At 46.1% G+C, this 9717-nt stretch overlaps 2 pseudogenes; one reads left to right on the forward strand and one right to left on the reverse strand.

Annotated features, from left to right (window-relative positions):
- The first annotated feature begins 882 nt into the window (after positions 1-882).
- LOC131999431 (uncharacterized) lies at positions 883-3809 on the forward strand (annotated as a pseudogene).
- Positions 3810-8900: 5091 nt separating this feature from the next.
- LOC132000350 (U2 spliceosomal RNA) lies at positions 8901-9104 on the reverse strand (annotated as a pseudogene).
- Positions 9105-9717: the final 613 nt, after the last annotated feature.

The following is a 9717-nucleotide window of genomic DNA, read 5'->3' on the forward strand; positions in this document are numbered from 1 at the left end:
CCCAGATGCGCAGAGTGCATGCTGGAGGACAACAGGGACAGGGAAGAATTTGTTTAGCACCTAGGTGGTCCACTAAGGTGTTTGGGTCCTCTTTTAATCATTTTTGACAGGAAATGAACAAATACAGCCATCATGACCTGAGAAGGGCTGGTGACCAGGGGCTCAGACTCCCTAGGGATGAAGGTCTGGATCACCCCGCCAGGTAAGCCATCTACACCAGCAAAAACATTGAGCATGAGAGGAACCTAGACAGAGATGATGATACCAGTAGCCACACCGAGACCCAGGGCAGCAAGAGAGGTTGTAGCTTATGTCACTGGCCTTTCATTTGTCAGTTTCCCAAAAAAAACTACAGAGAATCTCAAAAGAACTGAGCTCAGAAGGAGAAAATGTATTATATGAAGCAAGAGGATGCAAGTGGCATGGGATGTGGAATAAGATGGGTGTGGAGGCCGAGAAATTAAGGCCATCCCACCTCAGGTTTAGCTTTAGCATAAGTACAGCCATCTTAGCTCCGGCAGCCATCTCAGACCCCTGTGCCCAAGGGCTGAACTTTCCCCTACTTTGCTCTAGTAAACCCCACCCTGCTTTAGTTCCAGAGACCCCCACCCTGCTTTCATTCCAGAAATCCCCACCCTGCTTTAGTAACAGGAACCCATAAATATTCCTGCCTTAACTAAGCTCAGGGTCCAAGTCCCTACTCTGCTTAGTCGGGTATACTTGGAACTAAGCTTAAGCTTGCTGAATAAACCCTTGTGTGATTGCATTGGTGCTTGGCTCCTTGGTCCTACTGGCTGCAACCATGGATGATCCACATGAGAAACAAAGACGTCTCAAGAAGTTGGCTTCAGGAGCAGGTAAGGAGGATGGCCCCCACCAAGAATGCCCAAACTGAATATAGACCAGTGTGCTTTTTGCAAGGAAAAAGGCCACTGGGTGAAGGATTGCCCTAATAAAAACCAGTGTGCCTATTGCAGGGGAAAAGGCCACTGGGTAAAGGAGTGCCCCAACAAAAAAACCAAAGGCCCCCACTACTATCTTGGAGGTTGAAGATTTAGATGATTAGGGGGGTTGGGTTCGGCACCCCTCCCTGAGCTCAGGGTAACCCTTAAAGTGGAGGGGCAACCAATTAAATTCCTAGTAGACACCAGGGCACAACACTCTGTCTTACTACAAGCTCAAGGGAAGTTGGCAAATAAGACCTCATGGGTGCAGGGGGCTACGGGCACTAAACAATATTCATGGACTACCCGAAGAACAGTGGATCTTGACGTGGGCCAGGTATCCCACTCTTTCGTGGTCATTCCTGAGGGCCCATACCCCTTGTTAGGCCGAGACCTACTCACCAAGATGGGAGCCCAAATTAGTTTCCACCCTAAAGGGGCAGAGGTGCTGGATAAAGAGGCTCTTGTCTTGAATCTTGAGGATGAATATCGTCTTCATCAAACACCCCCAGCACCAATGATCGACATTGACCACTGGTTGCAGGAGTTTCCCCAAGCATGGACAGAAACTGGGGGAATGGGACTGGTCCAACATCGGCTAACTATATACATTGAACTAAAGCCAGAAGCAGATCCGGTCAGGGTATGCCAATACCCCATGCCTCTGACAGCTCAGAAGGGGATTACCCCCACACATCCGATGGCTGCTAGACTCAGGCATACTGCGGCCTTGTCAGTCAGCATGGAACACTTCCCTGCAGCCGGTGTGAAAGCCACACTCTAATGATTATAGACCAGTCTAGGACTTAAGGGAAGTTAACTGACAGGTGATGGACATGCACCCTACAGTCCCAAACCCCTACACTCTCCTCTCCACCTTGCCTCCAGACAAACCTTGGTATACAGTGGTAGACCTAAAAGATGCCTTTTTCAGTTTGCCCTTGGCCCCAAAGGGCCAAGATCTCTTCACTTTTGAATGGACAGACCCGGAGAAGAGCATCAATGGTCAACTCACCTGGACTCGACTGCTGCAAGGATTCAAGAATTCACCCACCATCTTTGACGAGGCACTGCACGAATACTTAGGTGAGTTCCATGCCAAGCACCCTAATCTGACTCTATTACATGTAGATGATATTCTATTGGCAGTAGAAGACCAGGAAACATGCCTACAAGGCACCAAGGATCTGCTCCAAGTGATAGCAACTCTGGGATACCAGACTTCCGCTAAAAAGGCCCAGATCTGCAGAATGGAGGTGAGCTACCTGGGGTACAAATTAAGAGATAGACAGAGATGGCTAACAGATGCATGGAAGGAGACCATTATGAGAATCCCACAGCCTCGAAACGACTGCCAGGTACGTGAATTCCTAGAGTCAGCGGGGTTCTGCTGATTGTGGATCCCTGGTTTTGCTGAAATGGCTAGGCCCCTTTACTAGGCCACGAAACAAAAACAGGACTTGGTATGGACTGAGGCCATGAACAAAGCCTTTAATGATCTTAAACAAGCCTTACTGTGAGCCCCGGCACTCGGGATGCCTGATCTGACTAAGCCCTTCCACCTTTATGTGGATGAAAAGAAAGGGGTGGCAAAGGGAGTCCTAATTCAATACATGGGACCCTGGAAGAGACCAGTGGCCTACCTCTCAAAGAAATTAGATGCTGTGGCCGCTGGATGGCCTCCATGCTTGAAAATTACTGCTGCAGCGGCCACCATGGTCAAGGATGCAGATAAGCTGGCTATGGGGCAGGAACTATACATCACAACCCCACACGCTATTGCAGGGGTACTCAAACAATCCTCGGACAGATGGATCAACAATGCCCACTTGACCCATTACCAGGGCTTGCTTTTAAACCCTACCAGAATTTTGTTCCAGGCACCAACAGCCCTAAACACGGTGACACTGGGAATCCCCCCTACATGATTGTCAAGAAATCCTGGCTCAGGAGCACAGAGTCAGAGCCGATCTCCAGGACCGACCACTGCCGAACGCAGATGACACCTGGTATACAGACGGCAGCAGCTTTATCCGGGAAGGAGTCAGGTGTGCAGGGGCAGCTGTGACCACAGAGACAGAGACCATCTGGGCGGAACCGCTAGCGGCTAGGGCACCTGCCCAACATGCAGAAATGATTGCGCTGACCAAGGCACTAACCATGGGAACAGGTAAGCGGATAAACATCTATACGGATAGCAGGTATGCCTTTGCCACAGCCCACATCCACGGAGCCATTTATAGAGAAAGAGGGCTCTTAACAGCAGAAGGAAAGACTATTAAAAACAAGGTAGAAATCCTTTAGCTCCTAAGGGCCCTCTGGCTGCCTAAGGCACTGGCCATTATCCATTGTCCGGGACACCAAAAAGCAGACACGCCAGTGGCCAGAGGAAACTGACTGGCCGACTTAAAGGCAAAAGAGGCAGCCCTCTCGGTAGACCACGTCTTAGTGACCACACTGCCAGATCCGGGAGCACCGAGCTTGCCAGACAACCCCAACTACGCTGACTCAGACTTACAATGGATCAGGCGTCTGCCTAGGACACAATGCTTACATGGCTGGTGGAGAGCTGAAGATTGCAGCACAATCCTACCAGAGGAACTGGGATGGCGAGTCCTATCCAAAATGCATAAAAGTACCCGCATAGGAACAAAGAAAATGGAAGACTTGGTGTCACATGCAAAGATTGCCATCAAAGACTCCCGATTAAAGATCGAACAGATTGTGGCAAGCTGCCACACATGTCAGTTAACTAATGCCACTGCCCATGAATCTAACCCCGGACACCCGGCTCCTGAGGGACCGCTCAGGAGCCTACTAGGAAGTAGACTTCACAGAGGTAAAACCCGGAAAATACGGATATAGGTATTTGCTAGTGTTTGTAGATACTTTTTCAGGATGGACAGAGGCATTTCCCACCAAACATGAAACAACACAGACCGTAACCAAGAAACATCTTACCGAGACATCTTACCGAGGTATGGTTTTCCTGTTAAGCTTGGATCAGATAACGGACCAGGATTCATAACACAGGGAGTGGCACTGATACTTGGGGCAGATTGGAAATTACATTGTGCATATAGGCCCCAAAGCTCAGGACAGGTAGAGAGGAGACCTTAACTAAATTAGCCCTAGAGACTGGCAGGGATTGGGTGACTCTCCTCCCCTTTGCCCTCTGCAGAGTACAAAATTCCCCATATAAGATGGGACTTACCCCCTACAAGATCATGTTCAGTATTTCTCCACCTATTATTCCTAATTTAAAACCTGAGTTACTTGCTGAGTTTGATGATCACCAACTCCTTTTCTCCCTCCAAATGTTACAATGAACCCATGAACAGTTGTGGCCTAAGCTGAGGGTCTTCTACTAGACTGGGCCACCACCGGACCCCCATCGATATCAGCTGGGTGACTGGGTGTACCTTCGGAGATACCAACACCAGACACTCCAACCACGCTGGAAGGAATCCTACATCATGATCCTGACCACTCCCACTGCTCTCAAGGTCGATCGGATTACTCCCTGGGTCCACTACACCCACGTCTGGCCAGCTGACCCACATGCTGTTCTCAAGGACATCGTCCCAGAATGGAAAAGTCAGCCAGACAAGGACAACCCCCTAAAGCTAAGACTGCACTGTTCTCACTTACCCCACTAATGTTGCTTACTTTTATCAAAGACAGAGTCAGTACAGTTCAGCTCATGGTACTCAGTCAGCAATACCAACCACCAGACCTTGTTGCTAAGACCAGCCTGGACCCATGATTAGGTCCTTCCTTAGGTTCCTCTGAGAGGGGAAAACGTGGAGGCTGAGAAATTAAGGCCATCCCACCTCAAGTTTAGCTTTAGCGTAAGTATAGCCATCTTAGCTCCAGCAACCATCTCAGACCCCTGTGCCCATGGGTTGAACTTTCCCCTTCTTTGCTTTAGTAAGCCTCACCCTGCTTTAGTAACAGGAACCCATAAATACCCCTGCCTTAACTAAGCTTGGGGTCCAAGTCCCTACTTGGCTTTGTCGGGTATACTTGAGCCCAAGCTTAAGCTTGTTAGATAAACCCTCATGTGATTGCATTGGTGTTGGCTCCTTGATAGTCTCTTGGAGGCAAAAACTCGTGTATAACAATGGGTACTCTGGCGCACCACCAGATCTCCCGTTCTGGACCAAAAGGCTCATTTTGGTCCAGGTGGCAGGCATTCTGGCTGCTGGGGGCTGAGGCTTCAGGAACTGCCCACTGCTAAAGGGAGATGCCTGGATCCCAGGTTACTTCCCCTTAGGCTTTCATTGCAAGGGCTATTTCAACTTCTCCTTCTGCCCAAGTCTTTTTTCTTTACTCTTTCACTGGGGCTGGCCCCAGGCTCACTCCTCAATAAACAGATCTGTTTGCTGTAAGGGCCTATTCAGCCAGAGCGATTTCATCTCACTTAAACAGTGATTTTGTTGTTTATGCAGTAAAACTTAAACTGACCTGCCCCCCCCACGCCCAGGGAAACTTAGTTAAGAGCAAGTCCAGGAAACCAGTAAAATATGGTCGACCAGTCCCTGATAACAGAGCCCAAATACAGGGCGGGTCAGGTGGGTGGAGATAACAGAGCCCGAATGCAGGGATGAGTCATCAGGTGGAGGCATCTAATCAGTGGAGCGAGAATACTGTCTCCCTGGCTACCAAGGAGTGTGGGCCCACCTTTTGGGCGCCTTTTGGGCACCAGTTCTGACCAAGGTGATAGGCTAGTTCAAATAGCTACTATGGGGTGAATTGTAATTCAATTGGCCACCCGTGTGTGACCTAGCATGACTGTGCAGCTTTCTCTGTGTGTTGCAATCTCATTGGCCACCAGTGTGTGGCCAGGCTCAACCACATGGCCTTTGCTCTATAAAAGTTGGTCTGTGAGGCAGGGAGCCGTCACCCTCTTCTGGAAGGAGCAGCCCTGAACGATCGGTTTGATTCTCAATGCTTGGCGCGAAATAAAGCTTTGCTTGACCTTCGCTTTGTATCAGTCTCGCTCCTTTGATCATTTGCAAATCTCCATTTCAAGGTTAATTTCCTAGGGAACCCTCCACCCCCTTCCTTCCCCACTCTCCTCTTTTCCTTCCTCTCCCCTCCCCTCAAGAAAAACCAACTCACATCTTCAGGTTCAAAGTTGCAAAAGGTAACTCTCGCACATAGGTATCAATGAATAAACTAGAGGAAGAAATGGCAATCATCTTCAATTACTTTAAATAAGACTAAAATGGGACACTGGGGTGGCTCAGTCAGTTAAGCAGCCAATTTTTTTTTAATTTTTTTTTAATTTTTTTTCAGCGTAACAGTATTCATTGTTTTTGCACCACACCCAGTGCTCTATGCAATATGTGCCCTCCTTAATACCCATCACCTGGCTCCCCCAAACTCCCACCCCCCACCCCTTCAAAACCCTCAGATTGTTTTTCAGGGTCCATAGTCTCTCATGATTCACCTCCCCTTCCAATTTCCCTCAACTCCCTTCTCCTTTCCATCTCCCCATGTCTTCCATGCTATTTGTTATGCTCCACAAATAAGTGAAACCATACGATAATTGACTCTCTCTGCTTGACTTATTTCACTCAGCATAATCTCTTCCAGTCCCGTCCATGTTGCTACAAAAGTTGGGTATTCGTCCTTTCTGATGGAGGCATAATACTCCATTGTGTATATGGACTACATCTTCCTTATCCATTCGTCCGTTGAAGGGCATCTTGGTTCTTTCAAGCAGCCAATTCTTGATTGAGGCTCAAGTCAAGATCTCAGGGTCCTGGGCTAAGCCCCACGTGATCAGCTCTGCACTCAGCGGGGAGACTGCCTTGTCCCTCTCCTTCTGCTCCTCCACCCCGCATGCTCTCTCTCTCTCTCTCTCTCTCAAATAAATAAATAAAATCATTGAAAAAATAAGAAAGGAGTACCTGGATGACTCAGAGGGTTAAGCCTATGCCTTCAGCTCAGGTCATGATCTCAGGGTCTTGGGATCGAGCCCCACATGGAGTTCTCTGCTCAGCAGGAAGCCTGCTCCCCACCCTCTCTCTGCCTTCCTCTCTGCTTACTTGTGACCTCTCTCTCTGTCAGATAAATAAGTAAAATCTTAAAAAAAAAAAAGAAAGAAAGAAAGAAAAGAAAAGAAAAAGAAAAAAGTGAGGGGCGCCTGGGTGGCTCAGTTGGTTAAGTGGCTGCCTTCGGCTCAGGTCATGATTCTAGGGTCCTGGGATCAAGCCCAGCATTGGGTTCCCTGCTTAGCAGAGAGCCTGCTTCTTTCTCTCCCTCTGCCTGCTGCTCTGCTTACTTGTGCTCTCTATCTCTCTGTCAAATAAATAAATAAAAACTTTTTTTTAAGTGAGTCCTTTTAAAAAAATAAAAATAAGATGAGAACATGAAGAAAGAGACGGTGTTATTGCATTTGTTCCTTGTGATTAGGTTAGCAGCCAGCCTGGTTAAAAGCAGAGAGGGCCCCAGTCAGCAGCGTGGATATAATATTCAAAAGCAAGAGCTTACCACTCATCTTCTTCCAGCTGTAAAAAGAACCTTAAAGCTCAAGAAAAAAGAGTGGGAATGCAAAGAAATTTCTAATTGTATAAATGATGCAAATGAAAGCAAAAATTAAATAACTCATTAAATAGGTTGTTTTTGTTTTGTTTTTTCCGGGAAGGAGCAGTTGTCACACAAAGGAAACTATTTGCAACAAATAAGGAGATCACAAAGCATAATTGCCAAAGTGATGACTCCAGGACTTCTTCAAAGTTTAATGAGAAATTAGCTCAGAAGTCCCGAAAGAATATATGCAAATGTTGAAAATAACTTACATGCTGAGACTAAAGCTGATTTTTTAAGTATTTTTACTTGTGTTTTTTTCAATACTGGCTAAATTTTTAATTGAAAACAAAGCTGTTTTAGATGGATGGTTGCCGGAGGCAGGGGTTGGGGGTAGATAAAATAGGTTAAGGAGGTCAAAAGCTACAAATTTTAAGTTACAAAATAAGTAAGTCCTAGGGATGTAATGTTCAGGGTGGCAATTATAGTTATTAACACTGTATCACATGTTTGAGAGTTGCTAAGAGAGTAGATCTTAGAAGTTCTCACTACCAGAAAAAAACATTCTGCAGCCATGTATAAGGACAGGGTTGAACTAGATTTATTGTAATGATTATTTTCCAATATATACATTGAATCATTATGTTGTATAAAACTAATACAATATATGTCAATTATGCCTCAATTTTTAAAATGAGGCTATTTTAACTTTGAAAAAAATTTGGAGACCCTCTTAACTCTAAACATGTTTATTTCAAATTGTTTGACTCTATATAAAATGTATTTGGGTATAAAATGTCTAGAAAGTTTTACACAGACATAAATTCACACCCTGCCAATGACCAAGCTCCTTGAAAAGTCATCCTGAAGGCTCTCTCCACCTCCAAATTTACCAGAGGTCCATCTCCATCTCTACCACCGCAGCTCAAGTTCAAGACCTCACCACTCAGAGTCACGTTGTCTTCCACCTGAGACACTCTGGAAGCCCTAAGTCCTTCCTCTCTTCTTCAGTCTCATCCTCCTGCATCTCTTCTCCACAAGGCCATAGGTCAACCCCCTTCTGAAGCTTCTCAGACGACCTTCTAACTTCCTCTCAGACAACCTTCTAACTTCCTCTCCAACTTCACCTTCAATGCTCTTCAGACACTAGGGATTCCTATCCAAAGGAATAGCATGAAACCTAGCTGAGAGCTGAACAGAACGGCGAGAGAAACACAGCTTGTGTTACCAAGCCCTCCATCTTCTAGCACTTCCTCGCAACCACCAACTCAATTTGAATCTCTCAGGCTCTCCTCCACAGAACACTACTTTGTCATAAGCTATTAGTAGGTACATGATAAAAGGGTCTATGCTAAAGTGTGGGAAACACTGCCCAGAGTCACACCCCTGGAAACACATATTAATCTCTTAGAGCTCTGCAGAGATTACTTCATTGCCAAGGAAGTGAAAGGCTAGTTGAGCATATTTAGCTATGAGTCTCAAGAGTATTTAAAATACTTACATTTTTTGATTCAGCAATTCCAAGTGTAGGACTTTATCCTAAAGAAACAATCATGAAGATGCGCACAGATTTTGCTAACAGAGATTCTACACTTGATCTTAGCCAAAAGGCCGAGAAGCGATGCTAACAGAGATTCTATTTAATAGAACAAACCAGGAATTACATAAAAGCCCAGTAGATTAGGGGATTGGTTATATAAAGCATGGTGTATCATACCCCTATATCATATCAGGGATGCCTGAGCAGCTCAGTGGGTTAAGCCTCTGCAGGGGTCCTGGGATTGAGCCCCCACCTCCAGCTCCCTACTCAACAGAGTCTGCTTCTCCCTCTGCCTCCACTCCTCCCTGCACCTCTGCACACCCCTCAGTTGTGTCCTCTCTCTATCTTTCTCTCTCTCTCTAAAATAAATAAATAAGATCTTTTAAAAAACAAAGTATGGCCTATCCACGTAATTGACTATCATTCAGACAAAAGCAATGATAACATTTAATGACATGGGAAAATGTTAATGAAATTTTAAGAAGAAAAAGCTTATACTTGAGTACAAAAGGATAACTCCCTTTCTAAAATTAAACATTATCCAAGAGGGAAAAGATGAGAAGGCCTTATAACTGGGGTTCCAAACCAAAATATCTCAGGTACAGGTGGATAAACCAAGCAGGGTTTTCTTTCCTAAACAGAGCAGTGCCTTCTCAGTCCTGAGCCCTGACATGCCAGAATGCAGGTCACATGATG

The sequence above is a fragment of the Mustela nigripes genome, chromosome 13 (genome assembly GCF_022355385.1).
Source record: "Mustela nigripes isolate SB6536 chromosome 13, MUSNIG.SB6536, whole genome shotgun sequence".
Taxonomy (NCBI): Eukaryota; Metazoa; Chordata; class Mammalia; order Carnivora; family Mustelidae; genus Mustela; species Mustela nigripes.